This window comes from Leopardus geoffroyi, chromosome D3 (genome assembly GCF_018350155.1).
Source record: "Leopardus geoffroyi isolate Oge1 chromosome D3, O.geoffroyi_Oge1_pat1.0, whole genome shotgun sequence".
Lineage (NCBI taxonomy): Eukaryota > Metazoa > Chordata > Mammalia > Carnivora > Felidae > Leopardus > Leopardus geoffroyi.
Window position 1 is genome coordinate 4,028,175 of NC_059339.1, and position 25,651 is coordinate 4,053,825.

At 47.2% G+C, this 25,651-nt stretch overlaps 1 long non-coding RNA gene across 1 annotated transcript; it reads right to left on the reverse strand.

Moving 5' to 3' along the window:
- Positions 1 to 805: 805 nt before the first annotated feature.
- On the reverse strand, positions 806 to 25,559 carry LOC123588079. Its single transcript, XR_006707689.1, has 3 exons — positions 25,410 to 25,559; positions 21,303 to 21,372; positions 806 to 4,159 (listed from the first exon to the last, which is right to left on the reverse strand). It is a non-coding gene; the product is annotated as an uncharacterized LOC123588079 (long non-coding RNA).
- Positions 25,560 to 25,651: the final 92 nt, after the last annotated feature.

Here is a 25,651-nt window from a genome sequence, read left to right on the forward strand (position 1 = left end):
GGAGTAAAATCATTCTCCCTGCCCCAATTCTAGTGCGATTGTCTCACCAAATGTATTTATCAGATACCTACCATGTGCCAAGGACGATTTTAAAGAGTTTTATTGAAGTATACATGCTATAAAACAGAATGCATATATTTAAGAAATGTAATCTTTTCTAAGTTTCGACCTATGTGTTAGCCTGGAAAACCGTGACCGAAAGCAAGAGAACAATGATCATCCCTCCACCTACCCCCTCCCCCGCCCCGCACCCCTACCCCAATCTGCACACGACCGCTGGTCTGATTTCTGACATAGGTTTGTTGCATATACTGTAATTCTCTAAGAACGGAATCACCCATGTTCTGTGTGGTTTCTTTCATTTAGCACAATTATTTTCAGACCCGTCATGTTGGAACATGTATCAGTAGTCAATTTCCTCTGACGGCTTAGTGTTAGTTCCTTATATGGACACATGGCTGCCCATGCCCCTGTTGGTGGACATTCGTGCCCTTTCCATGGGCTAGTACCAATAAGGCTGCTACCAATGTTCAGGAACCAGGCTAGTAAATACTGGCAAACACCAAGAAGTGGAAAGCCTGGGCCATAGGGAAGTATATGTTTAACTTTTTTTTTTTTTGTATTAAGTCAACCATTTTATAAAGTGGCCATCCAGGGGCACCTGGGTGGCCCAGTCGGTTGAGTGTCCGACTCTTGATTTCGGCTCAGGCAGGTCACGATCTCACGGTTTGTGGGTTCAAGCCCCACATCAGGCTCTGCTCTGACAGCACAGAGCCTGCTTGGGATTCTCTCTCTCTCTCTCTCTCTCTCTCTCTCTCTGCCTCTCTCCCATTCTCTCTCTCTCTCTCTCTCTCAAAAACAAAGAAATAAACTTTAAAAAAGATAAAGTGGCCATCCGTTTTACTCCCCTCTAGAAAGTTCCTGTTTCTCCACATCCTCTCCTACACTTGAAAAGGTGGATTCTTTTCTTAAATTATACCCATTCCGATGGGCGTGTAAAGGTATCTCTTACAGTTTTAATTTCCATTGCTCTGATTACTAAGGATGTTGACCATCGTTGTTCACGCACCGGCTCGCCATGCATCCATTTTGCTATGTTGGCCGTTTGTCACGAGAGCTACAAATGATGTCCTTCCAGCTGGAACTCACATAGAGACGACAGAGCCATGAGTCACCGCCTGGGAGGAGAGAACTGAATATACTGGGAAAATGAGAATAAGCCTTCTGGAGAAAATGCAAGCGGCTTGTGTCCAAACGATGCCTAATTGTTCCTCGTGTGAGATGACAGAGCTCAGCCACTGACAGTGAGGTGTGCGTCCTGCCCCTGAGGACAACTGTCCGTGGCACTAAACACAGCAAAGACCTCCTAACAGAGGTCGCCCTCCTCCCCACCGGGAGGCAAATGTGATGCAGGAAAGAGCCAGGACCCTGGTGAAGTGAGTGATCTGGCTGTTCAGCTCCTGGCTGGCTGAGTGAAGGTCAGCAAATCCACCCCCAACTCCGGGAAGAGCAAGATAATGACCCAGGACTTGGGGGGTCCAATTGCTTAGATGGTCTCCATCCCAATCAGACACAATCTGTGAACTCTCAGCCTTTGAATTGCAATTGCTGGGGGGAGGGGACATTTGGAGGACAAGGAGGGGCACAGAGTCCCAGTTGGGGTGCAGGGAACCATAGAGCAGCCGGAAAGTGGATGCTCGTGTCGCCATCTGACCTTGGCAAGTCATTTCAGCTCCGAGTTTCAGCGTCCCCGTCGGCACCTGTTCACCAGGTGAGCGATCATCACGACGAACCCTGGAGGGGGCACTGTCGCATCTGCACGATGCCGCAGCGGCTGGGATTCAGTTAGTTTTTCCCAGAGGATAATGTGGATTCACTTTTACCAGATCTTACAGCTGGTGCTGCTGTAACTCTTACTATCTCGCGTTGACTACACGCAGGGCTCTGCTCCCTCTTTATTCTCCCAGCAGAGTCACCTCCACTTGGCAGCTGGGGAAACAGAGGCTCAGAGAGGCTCGGAGATTTGGCCAAGGTCGCACAGCGGTAACGCAGGGATTCGAACCCAGGTCTGCCCACATCAGGAGCACTGTCTGTACGCACGGTGGTCTGGTGCATCTCCTCTCTCCCGTCCTCTGGCATATCTACCTCTTGAAACTGCCTGCCTGGGGACAGATAATGATCAAGCTAACACTGGACCAGATGTCTCCATTCAGGATCGAACAGCCGGGTTTCCAGACATCACCCCAGGCTGGAGGGTCTGCTGCTCACCTCGGCCACCCTCTGCTTGCAGCGTTGGGAAGCTTCCAGTGACGGAGTGGCTGTGCGCTCGAGGCAGGCTCATTCTGGCAGTGCTCCTGCTTAAGCGTCATTAAGTAGAAGTTGCTGTTTCTGCTACAGATGGGCCGCTTTGGTTTGGGGACATCGATGTGCTATGTTTAGAGATCGCATTCAGTTTAAACGTCGCAGCCTGGCTCAAAATATTCCCAGTGGCTGTAAGCATGCAATTTTCCATCTTCATCAGTATTCCTGCTGCAAAGTCCCAGGGAGGCATTGACCACATCAGAGTTTGCTCATCCCACTGGGGGATCCTCAGTGTTCTGAGAATCTAGGACTTTGCACTATTCCCTTTCTGTCTCCATCTCTCTCCAAGTGGATTTGGACTCAGGGTCACGGACTCAGGGTCATGGACTGAGCCAGATGGAGCGAATATACCGGTTGGTTCCCATGAGCCTGGGGCAGGCACAGAGAGGAGTCTCTCCATCAGTGATCATGCGCAATCCCGGGGGACATCTCAGTGGCAGGATATCTTCCCCAGGACCTTTGGAAGGCCGCTGACCGACAATTAAGCACGTGGGTTCATCACAGATTCAACAGGAGGCAGAGGAGGCAACGTTGACCTTGGGTCTGGAGACGCTGGGGTTCAAGTCCCATTTCAGCCCCGGTGTCGTTTGGAAAAGCAAATTTCCGGTGTTGACTTTGTTGATCTACATTCGCTTCGAAGGATTTATCCTACTGTAACGTTGTCCCTTCTCGGGATTTTTTTTTTTTTCTAATTTCAAACCATTTACTAGACAATAAACACAGGTAATAAAGGAACTAAGCAAAGAACACGAAAGGGTGCGTCCGGAAGCCAATCCGTCCCGCGGTGGCCATGCGTCGTTTCTCAAGCCGTGTGTTAGTAACGAGAATCCCCAATATTGTCATCCTTTTGGCCAGGCGGGTCTGGGCGGGAGTCTGTATCTATTTAACGTTGGCACCTCGCTGTCTCTGCAGCGCTCCGGCATCACCTTGTAGCAGAGACCTCCGCCGACCATGCGGGACCCTGTTTGGGGCAGCCGGTGCCTTCCCTCCTTGGCAAGTCAGCGGGACAGCAACGTCAGGGCGGCCCCAGCATCTCACGAGCAGGCAGCCTCACCTGCCCAGACGCAGCCCGTCCCCGTGCCAAGGCGAGCCTGGTTGTACCGAGCTGCCTCTTACACGGGAGTTTCGAACAGCCCGCGAGGGAGCCCCAGATGGGAACTCTTATTGGATGCAAAATCGCAGGGAGGCTGTGCGGCTCTCCCAGAAAATTAGACTGTGTTCTGTCCCATTAGGTTTCCTACGGCCCGGGCAGCTCATTGCTGAGCGGGGTGACCGGCTCCCTCTGAAATCTGTCCTCCCCCCGAGAGAGAGGTGGGGACCTCACCATCCCCGTCCACGACTGAGCCGCCTCCTCGGCCGAAGGTAAATATTTTCCAGAGACAGAGATGATGGCTCCGGGGAGACCAGGAAATGCAGCCAAGTTGCCCAAGCTCCTTCCAAGCTTTCCTGCTCCCAGTTAAAAACCCGACAGTTTCTTCCGCCTCATATTGAACAGGCTACTTCCCTCGAGGGTATTAGTGTTATAAGCGTGCGCCTCAGATGCGGGGTGAGACCCACTATGGATTGCATTTACCAAAAATGCCTGCAAGGACGCCGTCCACATAACCTCACTGTGACACGGGGCTCTCGTTATCCCGCGGCGTGGGCCTGGTTTCCCGTCCTTGATCTTGGGCAGACGTGTGGTTCCGGTAGAAGTTACACTCTGTGACCTCTGAGGCCTCATCACAAAAGGCCCGATCCATCCTTCCAAGGAGGGAAGGTTTGGAGTTCATCAGCGTTCGTTTGGATCCTTCCTCTCCTGTTAAATAAGTGAAAATAAATTTGGCACATTTTTACAAAAACAGCATGCAGGGTGCTGGTGCGTTTTTATAGCACATTATCCCCATTCATTCGGGGATCCATTTATAGCCACCCTGTGGGGTGAGGACTGAAGAAATGACAGTCTTCCGAGATGGAGAATGCAGAATTTAGGATCTTAGGGTTTGGGGTGATTTTTTTCTTTGTTGTTGCCAAGCGTCTATGCTGCTTGACTTTTCCAGAATAAGCATCTTTTAAAATAAAAAGTGAAGTCATAACCAAAACACAAAGGGGCGTTGGCTGATGGAAGCACACATATGTTTTGCCTACAAGCTGTCACCTACCCATCACTGTCCACGCCTGTAAGGAGCTCTCGAAAGGAGATTTGGGGGCGCCTGGGGGGCTCAGTCGGTTGAGCGTCCGACTTCGGCTCAGGTCCTGATCTCGCGGTCCGTGAGTTCGAGCCCCACGTCGGGCTCTGTGCAGACAGCTCGGAGCTCGGAGCCTGTTTCGGATTCTGCGTCTCCCTCGCTCTCTGCCCCTCCCCCACCCACACTCTGTGTATGTGTGTGTGTGTCTCACAAAATAAATAAAAACATCAAAAAATAAGAAAATGTCGTCTTGAGAGGAAGTAAAATAACAACCATGAAAAGTGCTAGAATCAGGACCATACTGTGCAGGACAGGTATAGCAACCACTCCCCCCTGTGTCCCTGGCAGCCGCAGGCACGGTCACGGCCGGACCACATGCCCAGAACTGGTTGGTGCTCATGGCTAGTTCCTGGTAAACTTTTGAACTGTCTCCCTTCTCCTCTCTCTCTTCGTGTGTGTGTGTGTGTGTGTGTGTGTTTAAAGCATACAGACCTAAAACGGACCTGTATTATTAATTTTCATTTGCTTACTATAGGCTAAGCATTTTATTCTTTAATATTATGTTATGTTTATATTATACCTGATCATTTTATTTCTATCTTATATTTCCATTATTTTATAGCACTGATGGCCTTGGTAGTCAGGACTCCACATCATGGTGAATCGCCAGTCCTCCTATCCACAGTGACAGGATTATGTCTTCAATGAGAACGTTACTGTCTGGGACATTCTCACTCACCTGTCTCCCCTTCTCACTCACCACTAACAACACAGAACAACTGCAGTCACCCAGCCTGTGACACATGTGGCCGCAGTAGCTGCTTTTGAAGTGGGTCATAAATATGAGAGATCGTGGCGGAACCTTTAAGAATCTGTCATGTCCTGTTCTCGCCCCAGAATCACCCAGAATTCTATACCCGGCTGACGAACAGCCGTTTTTCTTATGGGCTTGTTGATCTGGGTCCATTTTTTCCAATTCACCTTAAGAAACTGCACATCTGTGAAGGTTGTCCTGAAAAGATGCGGGTCAATTGAACCAAATACCTTTCTAGTTTATTCTCCCTCTTCTTTTACATTTAGCTGGCTCCCATCTGCTCCCTGGGATCAATCATTTTGTATTTCTTTGTTTTTGAGTGTGGGCTAAGAAATGACTTCACATATAAACGCTGTTATGTGGCCACCGTGGCAGTGTAGCTGACAAGATGCTGGTTGGCATTCCTGTGCTATAAGGAGGCACAGATGTGGGCAGATGGCTAGCGCGGGGCACGATGGCAGTGTGGCCCCCACTCTGCAGGGACCCCATGTCCTCAGTGCTTACAAAGGGCACTGCTCGCTCTACGCAAAAGCATCAAGGCCAACTTGCCCCAGGTTTATTCTGGAAACCAACAGCCATCATCCAGACTCTGGTCGAGTGACAGACTCAAACGAATACCTATAAATTTACTTTGGGATTCAGACCTACAAAAACTTATGAGGTAAGAGTTAATCAAAGATGACTTTTGAAGATAGAAGAACCTATTTCTTGTTCTAATAAACAGGAACTAATCATACTACCTAATGTGAACCTTTGTTGTTCTTGATCGCCATAAAAATCTATTGAAAACTAATTAAAACTAATTAGAGTCAGAATTTCTGCTATATGCAGTCTACAATAGTCAGTATACTCAGTAAACAACTCTGACCAGTATGTACTGGGGACTAAGTGTGATCTGTAGAGAAAGTGGATGGATGAACGGATGGATGGATGTGTGGGTGGCTGGCTGGCTGGATGGATGGATGGATGGATGTCTTGGTGGTTGGATGGATGGATGGATGGATGGATGTCTTGGTGGTTGGATGGATGGATGGATGGATGGATGTCTTGGTGGTTGGATGGATGGATGGGGGGGTGGGTGGAGGGGTGGATAGATGGATGAATGGATTGATTAGCCACTGGTCTGATCCTTTCATGTGAAAGTTGGGAACACAGGCCTAGAGACTGAATCTGACCTACCAAAGGAGGTACCTTTTTCTCACAGACATAGGTTCCAGCTATCTATTCAGACATGTCCTTTCTGAGTATCTTAGTCTGTTCTGATTATTATAACAAAACACCACAGACTGGGTGGCTTCAACATCAGAAATGTATTTCTCACAGTTCTGGAGGTGGCAGTCCAAGATCAAGGTCCAGGTGAGGCCCACTTCCTGGATTGTAGAGGGCTGCCTTCTTCCCAAGTTCTGACATAGAGAGCGGGGAGGGAGAGAGAGAAAGAGAGAGCACACACCCTAGTGTCTCTCTTTATAATTCTATCAGCTGGGGCTCTGCCCTATGACTTCATCTCAATTACCTCCCCATAGGCGCTATCATCAAATACAGCCATATTGGGGGTCAGGATTTCAACCTACGGATTTGGGGAGAGGGGAACACGATTCAGTCTATAGTGACTATAGATTCCATTAAAAAAAAAAACAAGCAAAATCACAGGCTAAGTCATTTCAGTCCTTCCTCTCCTCAGAGAGCAGACAGAGGTAGTCAGCATTTTAGGACAAGGAGTCCCCTCCTTCTGTCAAGAACCATCCTGTGCCCTGTCACAGTAAATGCTCCCACAGCAGCTGAGCAAATGATACAGCTCCATCCCTAAGACTTAACATGCCTCCAGCAAGTCCCTGGCCTCTAGGGTCACATCCCCCGCAGGTCCCTGGATAGAGTGTCTCACACTCAAAACAGTGAACAGACCCCAGCCAAGTCTAAAGCCAGATGGGTAGGCGTCAACGCCCTCTGCCTCAAGCTTAAGCTCTAGCCTGTATCACAAGAGGTGCGGTGGGTTTGGAAAGAGGAATTCACACAATGGCTGCCAACACCAGATGTGTCTCATGCACCCTCTAAGAGCCGGGAAGCCATATTTGGAGGATGCAGGAAAGAACAGGCTAATATAGGTTCAAAGAGGAGCCTTGGAAGGGATGCTGGAGACAGAAGACTGAGCTGCCATCACTCTCTCTGAATTGGCAGATCATAGTTCTGACAAATGTGCTGAAGGAAATTACAGGGCTGTGGGGAGGGAGCTGAGCGCTGTCCTAAACCATGGGCTCCAAACTCTACAACCGGGAGACGCTGGCCGTCAGGAAGATTCCTCTGCCTTTCTTGTCACTTTGCACCACTCCGTTTCTCTTTCAGACTTGGATCCATTGCCACCTCGACAACTGTCTTTAGACTTCTCTCTTCCTTCTGTCCCTGTTTCACAGAAAGAGATTTCCCTTTCCATTTGTTTGCTTTAATGTGGGCTGCTTCTCCCGGTGTGGGCTCAGAAAACCCGCCCCTCCACTCTCAAGCAAGCATCGATCCTTCTGGATTCTTCCCAAGGATCACCCCTGGTCTCCACCAGCACAAAAGTGCTATCCCAACTCCCCACTCAACATAAATCCATGAGAGCAAGTTACTGTCATACTCGCTTTGAACAGAAACAAATTAAAAATCCAGGATGCCCCGATGATCGGGTTTGAATTTTCACCCAGTGTTCAGCATCTGACCAATACTAACTTAAGCTGAGCAAATTTAAGACCCCCAAATAAATTTTGCCTCAATAAAAGAAATAATAAATTCAGGTCCTAGTAGAAAAAATATATGGGTTTTATTGAGAAACATAAATCAGGTGAACTAGAAGAGTTACTTATTTTAGCAAAATAATTTTTCAGAATTCTCTCTCAGAAGGCAAGAGATTGGATTGGGTGAGATAGACAATATACCCCATAAATCAGAATAATTGCATTATTTCACTATCTCGGTGGCTCAGTTTTCTCCTGACAAAATTTTTTAAATTGGAAGATCATTTTTTACATTTAAAACATTTTATAATACAGTCAGCCACCTGTAAATGATAGCTATATACATATATATATGTTCTATAGAACTTCAAATACTTCCATATAATTACTAAGATATATATGTAATTCTAAATTTATGTTAACGTGGAAATGCTGGGGTTCAGAGCCAACAGCCAAGGAATTCTTGAGATGTCTTTGGTACAAAAAGGTGGCTTTATTAAAGCACGGGGACAGGGCCCGTGACAGGGGTTGTGAGGGGTGACTGATTATATACTTTCAAGCTGGGAGCAGGTTAGGGACAGCACGTGTCTTCAAGGAATCTTGGAAACAAGGTTTCCAGGACCCTGAGGGGGGCTAGCCACTGTTAGGAAAAGGTCATTTATCACTGTTTAGTAAACCCTCAGCCATGAGATCCTTCAGATGTATATCAGGGGGCCATAGGCTTGGAGGATGATTGCTAACATATATTTTGGGGTGTAGAGATAAAGGAAGTTTCCAGAGGGATTTTTATATGATAAAGTAGACTCATGGGATCCTGGAGGCCAGGATAACGTTCAGCTAAGATTGTCTTTTGCTTCTAGCAAAGTGTCATCATTAAGGCAGCTGAGCTCCTAGAGGAAGATCATTCTACCTGTTTTCAGGACTTGTCAATGGGCTGTAGTAGGGAAATTTACTTTTTTTGATTTTGCCTTTGTTTCCCACATCATATATAATTTATATACACATATATATTTAGATAAGATAAATGTATATACACATCATTTATATGTTAATATAAATGACATATGTGTGTGTGTGTATATATACACACATGTATATAATTCTAAAAAGTTGGCTGTGAATTCACGGTTGACTCAAAACTCAATGGATACTATGGGGATCCGGCCATCAGGCCATAAATTAGCATCTGCATGGGGTTGCAGCGGTTTTTGAGAGACCAAGCAGGAAATTGGAGCTAGAGTCATGGTTTCCCAAGCCCCATTGTTAAGTGGGCAGATCTTGCCTTTTGAAATACACTCAGCCCTCCACGTAGGATAAGCTCCCATCCACCAACAACTATAAATCTGGCTGAAGAAGAAGATTAAATTTTATGATGTTCCATACAAACCATTTTCAAGTCCTAAAACGGGGCAGGTAATTAGACTGAATTCTCAGATCCCTTTGTATCCACTGGGCTGGTGTGAGAAAATCAAGCTATAAACAGCAGTGGCATCTAGAAGGGAGATGTCTCCGCTGGCGTCTAGGCTTCCATTATCAAGCTATCAATTTTTATAACTATTTTCAAATACTATTCCTTTCTTCTTTTACTCTTTAAAAACAGGCTCGTATCATCATATGTCTCCACCCCATTTTTATTACCCACCCTCTCCAAATCCTAACTCAAACGCATTGTGGTTGCATTGGAAGGTAGGCAGATTATGGCACGTTTCCATCACCGAATCTCAAAACCAGAGCTAAGCCACCTTGCACGTATGCTACACTCAAGATTTATGAGAGTGATATTGAGTAAAGTTTAATTAATGATGCAAACAACACCATCGTGCTCCAGGGACATTTAATTCCAACCATCTGCTTGGCACGGACACACACAAAAATTAATTTCTTCTCATCATCACAAGGAAAGGTATAGGGAGAATTAAGATATGTTTTCAGACCTTCTTCTTGGTCCAACATCTGTTGAAAGAAATATGCATTTTGGTGGTCGGGAGTTATTAAAATAAAGGAACTGACATATTAGTTGCTAAGTAAGGATCAAACTTTGTGCTGGGCCTTGAGCACACTTGCCTCATTTAATGAGCTTTTCCCCTGGATGTATTGGACGGGGGTGGTGGCCATCTCTCCAGATCTCCGTGCACCCCATCTCTTTCTATTTATAGCACTATGATGGATTGCATCATTAGCCTCCACTTTTAACACCTGCTGTCATGGGAAGATGCCAATTTGTCCCATCAAAAGGCCCTTTTGACTTGGAATTCGACCATGAGCCTTGCTTTGGCCAAAAGAAAGAGACATAAGTATTGGGGATCCACAACTGAGTCTCAGATTTCTCAGTACGTCCACGCTCATTTCTATCATGTATTACCTCATTTAAAAAAGAAAGAAAGAAAGAAAGAAAGAAAGAAAGAAAGAAAGAAAGAAAGAAAAGAAAACTATTGGTGTTCTTGTTGCTCTGCTGGGCTCCTGTGGGCCTCTGACAACGCCTGGAGAAGAGTGTGGCTGTGCTAGCCCACTGGTGACAGGGGGACAAGGACAGATGCGTGTGAAGGAGAGCATCTCCAACTCAGCCACCTCACAGATGTTGGAGGGAAAATAAATGAGTAATTTTAATATATCTTTTTTTTTTAAGTTTGAAACAATCACAAAGTCACACAACAGTTATAAGTATAGTGCAAGAAATTAGGGATGCATGGGTGGCTCAGTCAGTTAAGCATCCGACTCTTGGTTTCAGCTCAGGTCACAATCCTATGGTTTCATGGGTTCACGCCCCATGTCCGGCTCTGCACTCGAGTCTGCTTGGGGTTCTCTCTCTCCCTCTGTCTCTGCCCCTTCCCCACTTGCGCTGTCTCTGTCTGTCTCAATTTAAACAATTAACTTAAAAAAAAGAAATTATTTTTCCCCCGAACTGAACAAGAGCAAATTGCCAATCTAATGGCTCAACCCTTTAAACTACTGAAGTGTGCGTTTCCTACACCAAGAACAAAACCACCAAAGCCTCACGACAGCCATCAACATCTTCACACCTACACATTACTGATATTTAAGAGTCAAACTTCATTCAGCTTTTTCCAAATGTCACAGTCATGTCCTTACAGCAAAGGAGCAAATCCTGCATTATGGGCCGTTGGTGGGAACCTTCTGAACCTTCTCTTTCTACTGGGATTGCTACTGGATTGCTTCTCTTTCTACTGGGATTGCTACCGATTGCTACTGGGATTGCTACTGTGTTGCTTCTCTTTCTACTGGGATTGCTACTGATTGCTACTGGGATTGCTACTGTGTTGCTTCTCTTCCTACTGGGATTGCTACTGATTGCTACTGGGATTGCTACTGTGTTGCTTCTCTTTCTACTGGGATTGCTACTGATTGCTACTGGGATTTCTACTGGGATTGCTATTGTAAATGACCAGACGCTGACGGTGGTGTCTGTGAGCGCCTCGGGGAGACCTCCGTCCACGCTGCCACAGAGAATAGCCGAGCCGTGAAGAAATGATTCACTGATTTTCTCTCCAGCATCTGCGGGGTGGCCGAGCTCCTGCTAGAGAGGCTCTCTGACATGTATCTGTCTGTGTGCCCCTGACGCGGGGCACAGCCCTTGAGCATCCAGACCCAAGGACACAATGAAGCACTAGACCGAGTGGCCACAAGGCGCCAACTCAAAAACAACTTCTACCTGGAATCCCAGAGCACCCATCTGGAAAGAAGGTGTTCTTTTCTCTTTTAGTCAGGGAGTCTGAATTTTGCTGCTTGGGGTTTTATCAAACAGCCATTCTCTACCTATCCCTACTGTGCCGACTCACAGTAAGTGTTTATAATGGTTTATTATCACGAGTATAAACCCTAGCTCAGCCACTTCCTAGCTCTCAGCCTGTGTAACTTCATCTTTCGCTGCCTCAGTTTATCCACCCATAAAATAGGTACTGGAAAGGCTGGATGACCCCATGACAGTCCCAGTGCCCAATCCACTACAGATATTCCACGATGTTTCATATATATGGCACACCGTCAAGGCTCTATATAATTACCAGCACTATTGTGGATAGTGTGCCTCAGGTTGCCTAACAAAGCCACAAGCCCACAAGGCTCCCCATGCAAACAGAAGAGGAAAAAGACAATGGAAATCCAGCTACCAGGACTTCCGATATTTACTGTAAATTAAAAATGATCCAATCAGACATTTCCAGGAGAAAAAAAAAAAAAAAAAAAGCTAAACTTGAACTTTAATTATCTACAAAGACAGTCTCCTGTGACCTACACATCCCTTTGCTGCTAGAGGGAATTTTCTGATTAACTCCGTTTTCCATTAAAACACAAGTATTAATCCACTACGGGAACACGAACCCAGTCACTTAATACTCGTGATGCACACAACAGAAACAAATTAGTGTGAGTGTGTTAGAAAATACTCAGTTACTCCACGAAAATATGACTTTTTAAAAGTTAAGTTAATTAGGCTTATTTCATTTTTGTTGCCTTCTAATAAGGTCATTTATAAGAAAATAAACTCAGGCTTAAGAAGACAGTATATTTCACGGATAGAAGCAAGTAAGGCAGGAGGCTTCCAAATGAGAATCCATGACCAGGCAAAATTCAGCAATTTAATGATTATTAAATTAAGCCCAGAAACTTAGTATTATTTTTAATTGCTTGGGATTTTGATTAATCACCATCTTTAGGACACAGATTAGTGGTTCGCATACCAAGGCTTCCATCCATCACTTGCCTGCTCCTTTTCCACTTTCAGTGATGATTTATCAGCTCCTGAGTGGAATTAAAGATTCTAGGTGATCCCTAACATCCCCCTTTGTGTGGAAGAGAGGAAGTGCATTACTTCACAAAGGCTACGTCTCTCCTGCCCGTGCCTACTGGGTTTTTGTTTAATCTGAGCTCAGCAGAGACCAAGGAGGTGGGAGGCTGCCCTGATGTCACAGTATGACACTCTAGGTCTTGTCATGCAATGACGTAATGCATTCTATCTACAGAGCACTTAGCACATCGGAAGGACTTTCCATATAGTGCTATAAATAGAAAAAGATGGAACCTAGCTTGTCCATGAGATGGCAGTCTAAAATAATGATCCAAATTCCTTTTCAGCTCATTCTGCAACCGAGGACATGCCGAGAAGAGCTAAAAATTCTTTGCATTATTGACCCAACCCACGGCCAGTCTGTAAATCTCGACCATAGCCGCATTGCTACATGGTTCAACAACTTGGGGTGAGATTGCTTTGTTTAATCAGCCAGGACTTACTGAGAACCACTTGGATGCCAAGCACTTGCCTGGACACTAGCACTTCCTAGAGGAAAACGAGGTCCCTATGATCATGCAGCTTATTTTTTTTTTTAGAGCAAAACAGACCATTAATCAAATAAGTAGACAACATGTGAGATGGTAATAAATGCAAAGAAGAAAAATAGATGCATAAAGAGGAGGAAGGGATAAAGAGTGAAGACAAGGGTTGTTATTTTAAATAGGGCGGGCATAGAATGCTTTACTGAAAAGGCACCAGTGGAGGTGACAACGGACATGCATGATGACAATGACATTGGTGATGACCACAGGTGTCCTCTGTTGTGGCTGTATTCACCACGTGGCATGCCACGTCGGAATCTTACAACCCTGCAGAGTAGATTCTGTTACAGACTCCTATTTTAAGGGGAACACAAGGTTAAATTCCCTTTTTCAAAGTCACCCCACTTTGAAACTGTGTTGCCACTGAAGCATTTTTTTAAATCATGGACCTGCTGGCACCTGGTATGGAGTGATAGCAACCAGACACCATGACTCATTCTAGCTGACTGCTTAGGAGTGCACTAAGTTGAAAAGGGCATAGTCACTGGTGGATGTATGTCTAGATACCAGGAAGATCTCCCATCACTTCCTTCATTCCATCAGAGCCAACGCTTCACCTGACCAGTGTTTGATCTAGGCATTGTCTGCCTTGTTCTAGTCATCTTTCAGAAGATGCCGTGAGCATTCGAGAAGTGCTGCGGCATTTCATGGCCATACCTTGCTGCAAATACTAGATGAATGACAAAATTTAAACTGGATGTTTTCCAGACACCTGCTGGTGACCAGAGTGCATCTACATATAACAATCCACAATGTCTGAGCAGCAGGACTTTCTTGGTCCTCCATGCTTTCCTGTCAACTGGCTGGTCACACCGGGAAGCTAGCAAGGAAGAGAGGGTAGACTAGACTGGGGATGGTCGAAATAAGTTCCAGGAATCTGGGGAGGGGTCAGAGACACACGTAATTAGTTAGACATATTCAGTGAATGACGAGATACCTTGAGTGAAAGGTAAAGCCCGGTTAAATAAGGGCAATTAAATCCAGCCAATGACAGTAAAGAACCCAGATGCCACTGGTCCCTGCTCACTGTTTGGAAGTGGAAAGAGCAGAAATGATTGCAATTTATGGCTGAAGATGTTTTTAATGGGGCGCCTGGGTGGCGCAGTCGGTTGAGCGTCCGACTTCAGCCAGGTCACGATCTTGCGGTCCGTGAGTTCGAGCCCCGCGTCGGGCTCTGGGCTGATGGCTCAGAGCCTGGAGCCTGTTTCCGATTCTGTGTCTCCCTCTCTCTCTGCCCCTACCCCGTTCATGCTCTGTCTCTCTCTGTCCCAAAAATAAATAAACATTGAAAAAAAAATTTTTTTAAGAATCAGTAAGTAGCCACCTCAGGGAATTCTGCCACTCTGTCTGCCTGCTATGTTCTTACTCCAAAATTTCTGTAGCTGACTCCTTGCTATTCAAGTTGCCACTCAAGAGAAGCTTTTCCTGACCTTCCTCCCAAAGCCACCTGGCTTCCTCCAGGCTACTTCAATAACATTATCTGATTCTTTGGCATCATCAAATTATCCTTGGCTTAATTACTCGTGTATTTATTCATCTGTGTGTCTGCTGTCTTTTCTGCTAGAATATAATGTCCTAGAAATTAGGAATCTCACCTTCCACATGAGCTGCTGTTTTCTTAACGTGTAGCACAGTGCTTGGCACATAGTGGTTACTCAATAAATGAATGGCCCTTACAAGTGAACAAACTGGAGAAGAGCAATGAAGTAACTTGTCTAAGGTCATGGACATTCCCAGGGGCAGAGCTAGGTCTCAAATTTAAGACTCTTGGCTATTGGTAGGTTCTGCTTTCCAGACTCCTGGTGAAAAAAAAAAATCCTTTCCTATGGATGTTTAATGGTGGATGTCAAACTGAATGGTGATGTTTTGCAGATAACAGTCCTGGGAAAGATTATACTTATTTCTTGCTTTGTTTTGTTTGCACAGGAAAGTTTTGCTACTCAGATGGTTCGGCACTGAGGCTCTTCTGGGGCACACAGATTTCACCTCCAGAAGAAAATCTGGAAATGTTTTTTCTTCTACAGATGACATTAACAATTTAGAAAATGGTTTGAAACATAAAGGCATTTCACAGAAATGCCAATAAGAGTTAGCAAATCTCATTAATGAGATATACTAACTTGGAAATTACCACGATCCTATTTCCCAGTGAAACTATTGTAATTAAGTCAGCGCGTGTCTGTGTTATTTAGAAAAATAAGTAATTACACTATGCCCTTGAGACATATTACTAATTGGGTGCATTGAGCTAACACTTTTGCGGTCTTGCCTGGTACTGAACTTGATAATCTGATGCCCAGGACCACACTCAGGGCAATGGACTGCCTCCTATAAGAACACAGTAGTGCCCCAGCAACACTGCTGGCGAACTTGAGGTCACACAGCAAAATGACAACTGACATACACTCCGACTGTTGCTGATTATGAACGGCTCAACGCTTTTAATTCAACACACAATGACTAAGTAACACCGACATATCAGGCCTGTGAGGAACACAGGCTTTATGGGTGGCATGTGTCCACACGGCAAGTTGGCTGCAGAAGGGTATTAAAAAGGGTCAAAACTCAAAGATGCATTAGTATCACAAAATACGGTATCTGAGCTTACAAGAAAATTTGACTCCAATATCTAAAGCAGATACGGCACATACAAAGGAAGTCAAATCTAGCTCCTGACCCATTCAGTACCTCAAAGATGAATAAGCCTAGAGATCTAATGTGTAGCTATGGTTAGTAACACTGCATTGAATACTGGAAGTTTTCCAAGAGGGTAGATTGCAGATGGCCTCAGCACACGTGCAAAACTGGTAATGACATCAGGAGATGTGCCAATTAGCTCAACTGTAGTAACCAGTCGCTAGAAATATAATACGTATAATGTATATATAATACGTAATGTTGTACACCTTAAATATGTACAATTTTTACACTGGGACATTTTAATGAATGAGTATTAAAGAGTGTTTATCGGGACGCCTGGGTGGCTCATTGGGCTAAGCGTCTGACTTCGGCTCAGGTCATCATCTCACAATTTGTGAGTTCAAGCCCCGCCTCGGGCTCTGTACTGACAGCTCAGAGCCTGGAGCCTGCTTCGGATTCTGTCTCTCAATCTCTCTCTCTCTTTCTCTCAAAAATAAATAAGCATTAAAAAATTAAAAAAAAAAAAAAAAGAGTGTTTATCTGACCAAAAGGGAAAGAGATAAACAGTCTTGCATTCATTGTCCCTTCGAATTACATCCCTCCAGAAGTTCTAGGCAGGTTGTGACTAAAACTTTTCTTTCCAGCTGAGATGTTAGTGTCTCTGCCTATAGGAACTGAGTGTTTCTTCTGTTGATTATCCCCTGAATGCACAATTGTGAGTCCCTCAAGACCAGACGATCAGAGCAATGTACAGAGAAGATTGATCATCAGAAACGTGAAATGTACCGAGGTGGAAGAAAGGACTATCAACAAACAGTCAAGACAGTCCTTGTCTTTAAAAAGGGAGAGGAGGGGCGCCTGGGTGGCTCAGTCGGTTAAGCGTCCGACTTCGGCTCAGGTCATGATCTCACGGTCCGTGGGTTCGAGCCCCGCGTCGGGCTCTGTGCTGACAGCTCAGAGCCTGGGGCCTGCTTTGGATTCTGTGTCTCCCTCTCTCTCTGACCCTTCCCCGTTCATGCACTGTCTCTCTCTCTCTCTCTGAAAAATAAATAAATAAAAAATTTTTTTTTAATTTTTTAAAAATAAAAAAAAAAAACAAAAGGGAGAGGAAACAGGGTTCTGAGATGCCCATCATATTAGAAACTCACCCCATCACCATCTATGCCCGTGATGGCAACACTGATGAGCAAATGCAGCCACTCAGACTACAAAGTGTCATGAATATCGGTGGATTGTGAATATACATTTAAGAAATATTCTTCCACCAATGAAGACCCACTTGTTACCCAAGTAAGATGTGAGGTGACTCTTCTGGGTCAGAGTAGGCTTGAAAGAGCTATCAGATGGATGCTTTCTTTAACTCACATTAATAATTCGATCACGTCCTGCCATTCTCAATACAGAAGACCTGAGTTCTTACCTTACTATGTTTAAGGCAGGAGGAACATGACACTCCTGAGATCGTCATGGGGGGGTCAAGTAGCCTTATTGAGGAAAAACCCAACTGTGAAACCGTCATTCCACTCCTAACTTTGGCTAGTTAGTTCAACAACAAAGGGCACTGGATCTTGGACAAAGGGCTGCAGGTAGCTCCAGAAAGAATCCCCACCATCATGGGACATCCAGTTTGGATTACACAAGCTGTTGATGGTGAGCTACGGTTATCCGTGCCTTTCGTACAGAGAAAGAAAGCACGACTGTACCAGAAGTAGTCTTATTCAGGAAGTCCTCCAGAGTTGCATAACTCGGTTTATATACAGAACAGTTACATATATATGCACACACTCACACATATACATGTGTATGTGTATATACCCAAATATAACAGAAAAAGTGTATGTGTATAAATATATATGTAATAAATACATGTCTAGAAAACATTGTATACATACACATGTTTTCTGCTTTTTTTCAGTACTTTCTATCGCCATGTGTTCAAATTTACTAGTATCTTTAAAAAAAATTTTTTAACGTTTATTTATTTTTGAGAGAGAGACAGAGAGAGACACAGAGTGCGAGCGGAGGAGGGGTAGAGAGAGACACACACACACACAGAGAATCTGAAGCAGGCTCCAGGCTCCGAGCTATCAGCACAGAGCCTGATGTGGGGCTCAAACTCACGAATTGTGAGATCATGACCCGAGCCACAGTCGGACACTTAACCAACCAAGCGACCCAGGCGCCCCGGCCAGTATCTATTTTGCCATTAACGCCACCCAGTGAACATCCCCCTCACTGTGGTTTCCATCCTTAGAATTTGACTTGAGACTTTCTATGTCTCCCAAGCCGTTAGTGACGTGGATTTAAATCATACACTAATGAAGCTAGAAAACAGGATGATGTGATATGTAAACGGTTTCTAAAACATTTTGCGTATGTAGTGAAAGGTCAAATGACCGAAGAGAAGGCAGAGCTCCAGGAAGGGGTGTCGGTTAGCTATCGCCGAATAACACGTCACCCCAAGCAGGTGGCATAAGTGAATCGTAAGCGTCTCTCGTGATGCTTGCTGGTCTGTGCATCTGTGGGTCAGCTCTAAAGATGCACAGATGCTTCGACCCAGGAACGTCATCGCTAGGTACACCCAAGTGCACACAGGAAACGAGTACAGAAATGTTCACTGAAGGGAACTATCTGAAGGGATCTAGTTCCCATGCAAGGAATCCGCTAGCTGACTTCCATTTCCTCGGCATTAGCTGTTAGAACACTTATTTTTTTTATCGCTAATTTTTCGTTATGTTTTTGCTTATTTTTCTGCATAATCGTGTGGTTTTCATCCTCATTTACTCACATTTCCTCACCATGAGTGTTCATTAAAATATTTTAAATGAAGACTTCTTCTGCCTTTCTAACCCTGTGCGTTGGGTCTTTGCATTTAACAGCTTTTAAAATTCTTATCACAGCATTTCAGGCAGTTTGTGTGTTACATTCTATTAAGACGATTCTACCCAAGGTTGTCACAATTCAGAGATTACAGCTTCTGCAGGATGGTTTTTTTCTTTTTTTTTAGGAATATATTCATATATTCACTTTGTCAGCCATCAAACACATCCCATGAGCCTGCATTTAACATCTCATTTGATAGCATAATTCGACAAAGGGGATAAAAGAAGCAATTTTTATTAATATTATGGAATGGGTTTTACAGGGGTATTAGATAGGCACATACTGTCATCCCAAAGCAAACATTTCTGCATTTCTAGCACTGCCAGCAAGGCAAAAAGAGGAAAAGGGGAGAAAGAGGCAGGACATGTGAGAACTTCTCCTAATGATGTAACTCTGGTTGTATAATGCCTTTTTTCTCACGCAATCTTTCCAGTCTTTTCTAAAAAGAATCCAAAATTATCCTCCCAAATGTGACAAACACCATCTGTGTTGTTCTCGGGGTTTGAAAACATCACTACTTGATCGAATAGTTGAAGAAAATATATGCCCTATGCAAAATCCACAGACGTTATCATTATGTGCCCAGACAGTATTTCCTGAGGGCGTAGAGACAGAAAACCTCATGGGTACTCCTGAGGCACAGTACCTGGAACAGAAAGACTATGGTGACAGCCTGGCCTCCCTCGTTCCTGGCCTCCCATAGCTTGCACCCCCCGGAATGTCTCCCGTCCTCTAAGTCTGTGTCGTTCAGGCGGGCTGGCCACAGTGATGGGTTCTGGTGGGTCTGTGATGCAAGACAAGCCAAACAGAGCCAGCAGACCAGACAGGGAAGAACGGTGTCCTCCCCGGAGTGACCACAATGGCAGGACAGACACTGGGAGCTGCTGGTGGCCAACCTGCCACCAGGAGGGAAGATCCTGCTGGAGACGATGCCAACCCAGAGGAGAGACAGGAGACGGGCTGCTAAGGACGCTGCTTGGACACCTGCACCCTGACGTCCCTGGTCCCCGCCCCCCTGCACGTCTCCATCCACAGGAGGAGCCCGAGTCCCCTTTCTGCTTGAGTTGCATCGGCACAGCACCGAACGGCAGCCACTGGACAAAGCCACCTGACCGACGCCACGGCAACCCAGAGGGAGTCTTCCAGTGGGGACACGAACACACAGGGCCCCAGTGCAAAACACAGAGCCAAACAGATACAACCTCTGGAGAGAGAGGAAGACCACTGGCTACCTCTCCAGCCGTCACTATCTCATACCTCATCCCTGGCAACAAGGCCTGCTCCCAACGCTCCCAACTGTGAATCCTAAAAATGTCAAATATGCACCTGACCAAACCCTCTGAAGCCAGGACCCACTGGGGATCAGTTGGGATCTGAGGGGAAGACCAATGGAGGGTTTGTGGAAAGGTGGTGTTCCCTGGCAGAGACAGACAAGACAAGAAACATCTCCCTTCCCGCCTTTGGGTGAGCTGGGTGAGTTTGTGATCTCTGGAGGAGCTGCAGCTGTCTTGTGATCATGAGGAAACAAAGTTGGAGAATGACGGCCAGTGGCCTGGGTATCGTGGAGTGGAAAAACAGAAACATTCTGGATGACACTGCTGCCCCACTGGATTCACAAACCAACGGACCAACCACCTCCGGAAGTTTTGTTACGAAAGGGAATTAAGTCCTACCACGTCAGCCACTTTCGGGTGGCTTTCTACTAACTGCAGCTGACGTCATCGTAAATAAGACACAAGTCTCGTGCCTTCTCCCTGGTTTTGCAACTGAGGCTTAGGGGATGTTCATCAGGAGTGTGCAGGTTTCCAAAAGCCCCTGGGTATATAATAAGGATGCATAAGGAAACCCTTCCTCAGTGATCGTGATGGAGCGTCGGGACTGAGAATGAGAATATTGAGTTTGGAATGATCTAGTTCTTAACCAGTGGCTATCTACTTAGACAGTTTTGACCACTGGACCTCAGTCACCTCTTCCTCACTAAGGCAGACAGAACACAGCCCCAGACCACAGGTGTTGGGGTCGGCAAGAACAGAGCCCTCACTGCACAACCCCACGGGTGGTGTTCCGGCCAATTCCTCCCACACTTACACACTCACGGACTCTCTCATTAAACAAGTACTCATCAGCACTTACTGTGTGCCTAGCACCGTAGAACCCAAATCCTTTAAGGGTTGAAAAAGAAGAAAAAGCACGTTCGGGCTCCGTCATAACCACACAGCAGGAAAGCAGCTGTAGAAGATACTGGATGTGAGTGTGTGGCTGTGTTTCGATAAAACTTCATTTACAAAACAGAGGACGGGCCGGGTTGGGCCCACAGCTGTGGTTTTCCCGCCCCCGATCTAAGAAAAGGACCCCGATCTAAGTTTCCATGCATCTTACATGAAGGGCCCCAGGTAGATATGGCTGTGGTGCGTGAAGTCTCTGTCCATCGAATGGTGACCTCTTGGTTCTCCACCATGAAAGCAGAAAGGAAGAAAAAGACAAAAGATGAAATTATTAACGGAACGCTTGGAAACTGAGGCAGGTCACCAAGCAGTTTACCAACGAGCTATATACATTCTGAACTTCATTCGCTTTGAAATGTCACATTCCTTCTGGGAACTGCCAACAAATCACAAGGTCCATACATAATTACCTCTGTGGAAAGTTGGAAGCCACACGTGTGGTTACAGTGTTATTCGTTCGATGAGAATTCGTGGTGCATTTGGGTGGATTGGTATTTCCTCCTCTGTCACTCAGACTTCAGTTTCGCTGAGCCACCATGCCTCAGGTCGCACAGGGGACCTCTTCCGTTCTCAGGTCTTCTCCATGGTTGGATAAGTCAGGCTGAGGAATCTGAATCTCTGCCCCAAGTGGGCCTCTCAGCCTTGGGGCTGTGGATGCAAAAAACCTTACTCCAAAAAAATCTTTGGGCAAGACTGGCTACCTGCCCCAAAGGAATTCACTCCCAGACCCTCATGGGGACCTTCCAAAAATGAAACCAAAAAACAAAAAAAAAAATGAAAGTGTAGTCCATTAAGCGTCCGACTCTTGACCTCTGGTCATGATCTCAAAGTTCGTGGGTTCGAGCCCTGCATCAGGCTCTGTGCTGTTGGGATTGGGGATTCTCTCTCCTTCTCTCTCTGCCCCTCCCCTGCCTGTGCTCTCCTGTGCTGCCTTCTTGGAGTGAGGAGACCATGCCCAGTTTAAAGGCTTCCCCAGAAATCCTGCTCACAGCACAGAGACGGGCCCCGGAATGTTGGTAGCAGCTTTGCTGGCGATAGTCAAAGCCTGGAAACAATCCCAGTGTCAATCAACACGTGAGGAAATAGACAAGTGGAGGTATATCCCATCCCGGCAATAAAATACCGCTCAGCAATAAAAAAAAAAAAAAAAGGACTAAACTACAGAGTCATGTAGTCATGCATGAATCTCATGAGCATTTGCAAGAAACCAGACCCATCACGGTGCATGAAAACACGGATAGGATATTCTCGAAAGGACAAATCCAGTTTGTAATGAAAAACAAAACAAAACAACAACTAGGGTTTGCCTGGGCACAGAGTTCCTATGTGTACTGACTAGGAAGGGCAAAAGAACAGATTTGGCGGGGGGGGGGGGGTGATGAATGTTCTAGATCTTTTTTTTTTTTTTTTTTTGGAATGTGCTAGATCTTCAAAGTTTATGTATTGACTTTGAGAGACAGAGAGGGAGGGAGAGAGAGAGAGAATCCCAAGCAGGCACTGCACTGTCAGTGCAGGGCTCAAACTCACAAACGGCGAGACCATGACCTGAGCTATAATCAAGAGTCAGAGACTTAACCAACAGAGCCACCCAGGCGTCCCTCTATATCTTGACTGTTACATAAGTATGTATATTTATTTAAATGATTCAAACTACACATTGAGCATGGGTGTGCTTTGCCACATATAAACTATTTCTCCAAAAAGCTAATTAAAAAAAAAAAAATCCATACGTTCCATAAACCAAAGTACACGGAGCTTAAATCCGTTCCGAGTATCACCTACACTATTTTCGCCATCAGCGAATCCAACTGTTGTCTTCTGCTGGGTAGCCAGAGCCCTCAACCCCACTGCCCTACTTCTCATGTTGGAAGCTTACTGCCTAATCCCTACAAGCAGCCAGAGCGAGCCTTTAAAAAAAAAAAAAAAAAAAGAAATAACTCATGTTATCCCTTGGCTTAAAACCCTCCAAACACTTCCTCTAGAGGGTTTGAGGGTTTTTTTCTTGGCTTATGACACAGGTTCAGCGGTGAATCACAGAGGACACCCTCCCCCCCACACACACACACATACAGTGCAGGGCCTTAAATCAAAAACAAATGTATTTCTCGGTCATGGCAGTGACACATAGAGGCGGCCAGCCCAGGGCTGGCATGGGAGACCCGGACAGCCCTCTTGGTGCTCTACTGTGGGAAGCTTCCATTCTTGAGGTCACCTCGTGGTCCAAGATAGATGTTGGGGCTCCAGCCATTACATCCATGCTCTGGCCACCAGGAAACAGGAAGGCACACCTCCTTCCATTAAAAACACATCAAGAAACTTTCAGGCACCACAAACGCTGACACATAGGTCGCTCCTAGGGTCACATCTATCTTATGCAAAGAAGTGAGAAAATATAGGCATCACTGTGCTGAGCTATCAGGGTTTCTACAGTGAGGAAGGGAAAGGAGAATGGATTTCAGCAACCCCCCCCCCCCCGCCCCCCGAGGCCTCAGGTGTCCATCAGGGTCTGCGGGGCTCCTGTGCCCACCTTCCCCGACTCTTGTCGGCCTTCCTCTCCAGCCACCTGACCCTCTCGATGCACCTCCAGGCAGCAAATTGACTGCATTTTACCAGCCCTGCCCTGGCTGAACAGCTCGTCCAAGGACCCATGCTTTCCTCCTCTCGTTCCTGCTCCTACTCCAAAGCCAGCCTTCCCCAGGACCTCAGGACCCACCACCCAAAAGAGCTCAAGCTCCTTCACTGTTCCCCGACCCACCAGCCTTCCGCATTGACCCAGCGGATCTATTTTGCCTAGTCAAGTTCACAGAGAAGAAAAACGCCTTCACCCAGGGGGAAAGGGGGGGGGGGGGCTATTTCAAACAGCAGAGAAGATGTTTGTGAAAAACGGGGCGTCGGCTGGGCTGTCTGAGAACCTGCAGCTTCAGAGAAGGGCGATTTCCAGGGAATTTCCGGCTTTGCGCAGTGACTTCCGGGAAGCACAACCGACTTCAATGTCACTTAGCAATGCCCCTTACGGTGCGTTTAGAGGCCGGCGTTAGGCGGAAAGGCTCCTGGGAGGAAACTAGGCGGAAGGGCTCATGGGAGGAAGCGGTTGTTCGGTGTGCCCTTGACTTTCGGGAGTCAGCTCATCCTGGGACAGGGAACCGAGGGGCCGCGCGAGCGAGGAGCAGAGGCTGTGCACCTGCAGAGCGGGGTTAGCCACCTGCCCCCCCCCCCCGCGCTCAGAGGTGCAGACCTGCAGACCCTTCAGCTCAACGTGGGCACCATTCTCCTCGGCACTTGGCCCGACCCCGAGACTCCCCAGGAGCCTGTGTCCTGCAGGGAGGGCTCAGGTGCCGACAGCTCCCAGGACCCAGAGGCCGAACCTCCCCTCAGTTCTCTCGCCGCCCTGCAGTCCCCGAATCCACCAGACCACCCCGACGCCACGTGCGCAGAATGAAACTAGCAAGATAGTACCAGCTGATCTCCTCTGGAACTTTCTAGGCGCTGTGCTACGTGCCGGTTAACTTCCCTCCGCTCCAAGAGTCTGTGCCTTTCTGCTACGGAGAGGGGGCAGTTCAGTTCTGTCCAGGAGAACTCGCACCCACCTCCCCCAGACGCCTGCCCCTCTTGAGTCCCTCAGTCTCTACCTGAAACCCCAAATTGCTCTGAAATCAACCTCAGGTGCCCGCGGAGAGATCCCAGATTTCTGGCAAGAGACAAGCACTGTGGGCGTGCCTTCCTTCGTGGGCCATGATCGGCGCTTGGGACCCCTCAGTTGGGGACAAGGGGGCGCAAAACGCTGGGTTTCCTCGTCCTGAATCTCCGGACGCGCAGTTCGCGCAGAGGGGCGGTGGAGCCCCACTAGTGGACGGTTCGCTCCGACATCTGTCCTCCCTGATGGACGGAGCTGGGGCAAGGCAGGCCCCCTTTTAAAGGGCCGGCACTCCCAGCCGCAGAACCTCAGCCTGACCTGGGGGCGGGCGGGGCAGGAAGCCGGCGGGGGGCGGGGACAAGCAAAGGAACTTTCTTTCCCCTTGGGCACGCCCCCTTCCCTACTCCGGGGCGGCACCTGGGAATCTCAGGACCAGCCAGGCTGGTGCCCCGCGCCCCACCGCTCCCAGCGGGATCTGCCAGTCCGGGCTGGGGGCCCGCTCCCGGGGCGGCCAGCCCTGTCGCCGGGTCGCCTAACTCCAGGTTCGGGCTCCCTACTCTGGAAACGCCTGCAAATCAGGGGCAATCTCCCGAGCGCCTGCGCGACAGCCACCAGCTCCTGCCTTACCTCGACCCGGCGGCGCCCTGGGAGCGCACTTTGCGTCCCCAGTGTCCGCGCCCTGCCCCTGCCGGTCCTCCCCGACCCACCCCGGCTGGCGCTCGGCTGGCCCTACCCCCAACAACTCAGTCACGGAGCTTCGGATCCCGGCGCGCCCGCCCCCGGCTGGGGTCCCGGCGGACCCAGCCCACCTGAGCCCCGCCCCCAGCCCCGCCCACCCCCGTTCCGCCCCTGGCCCCGCCCCCACCCCA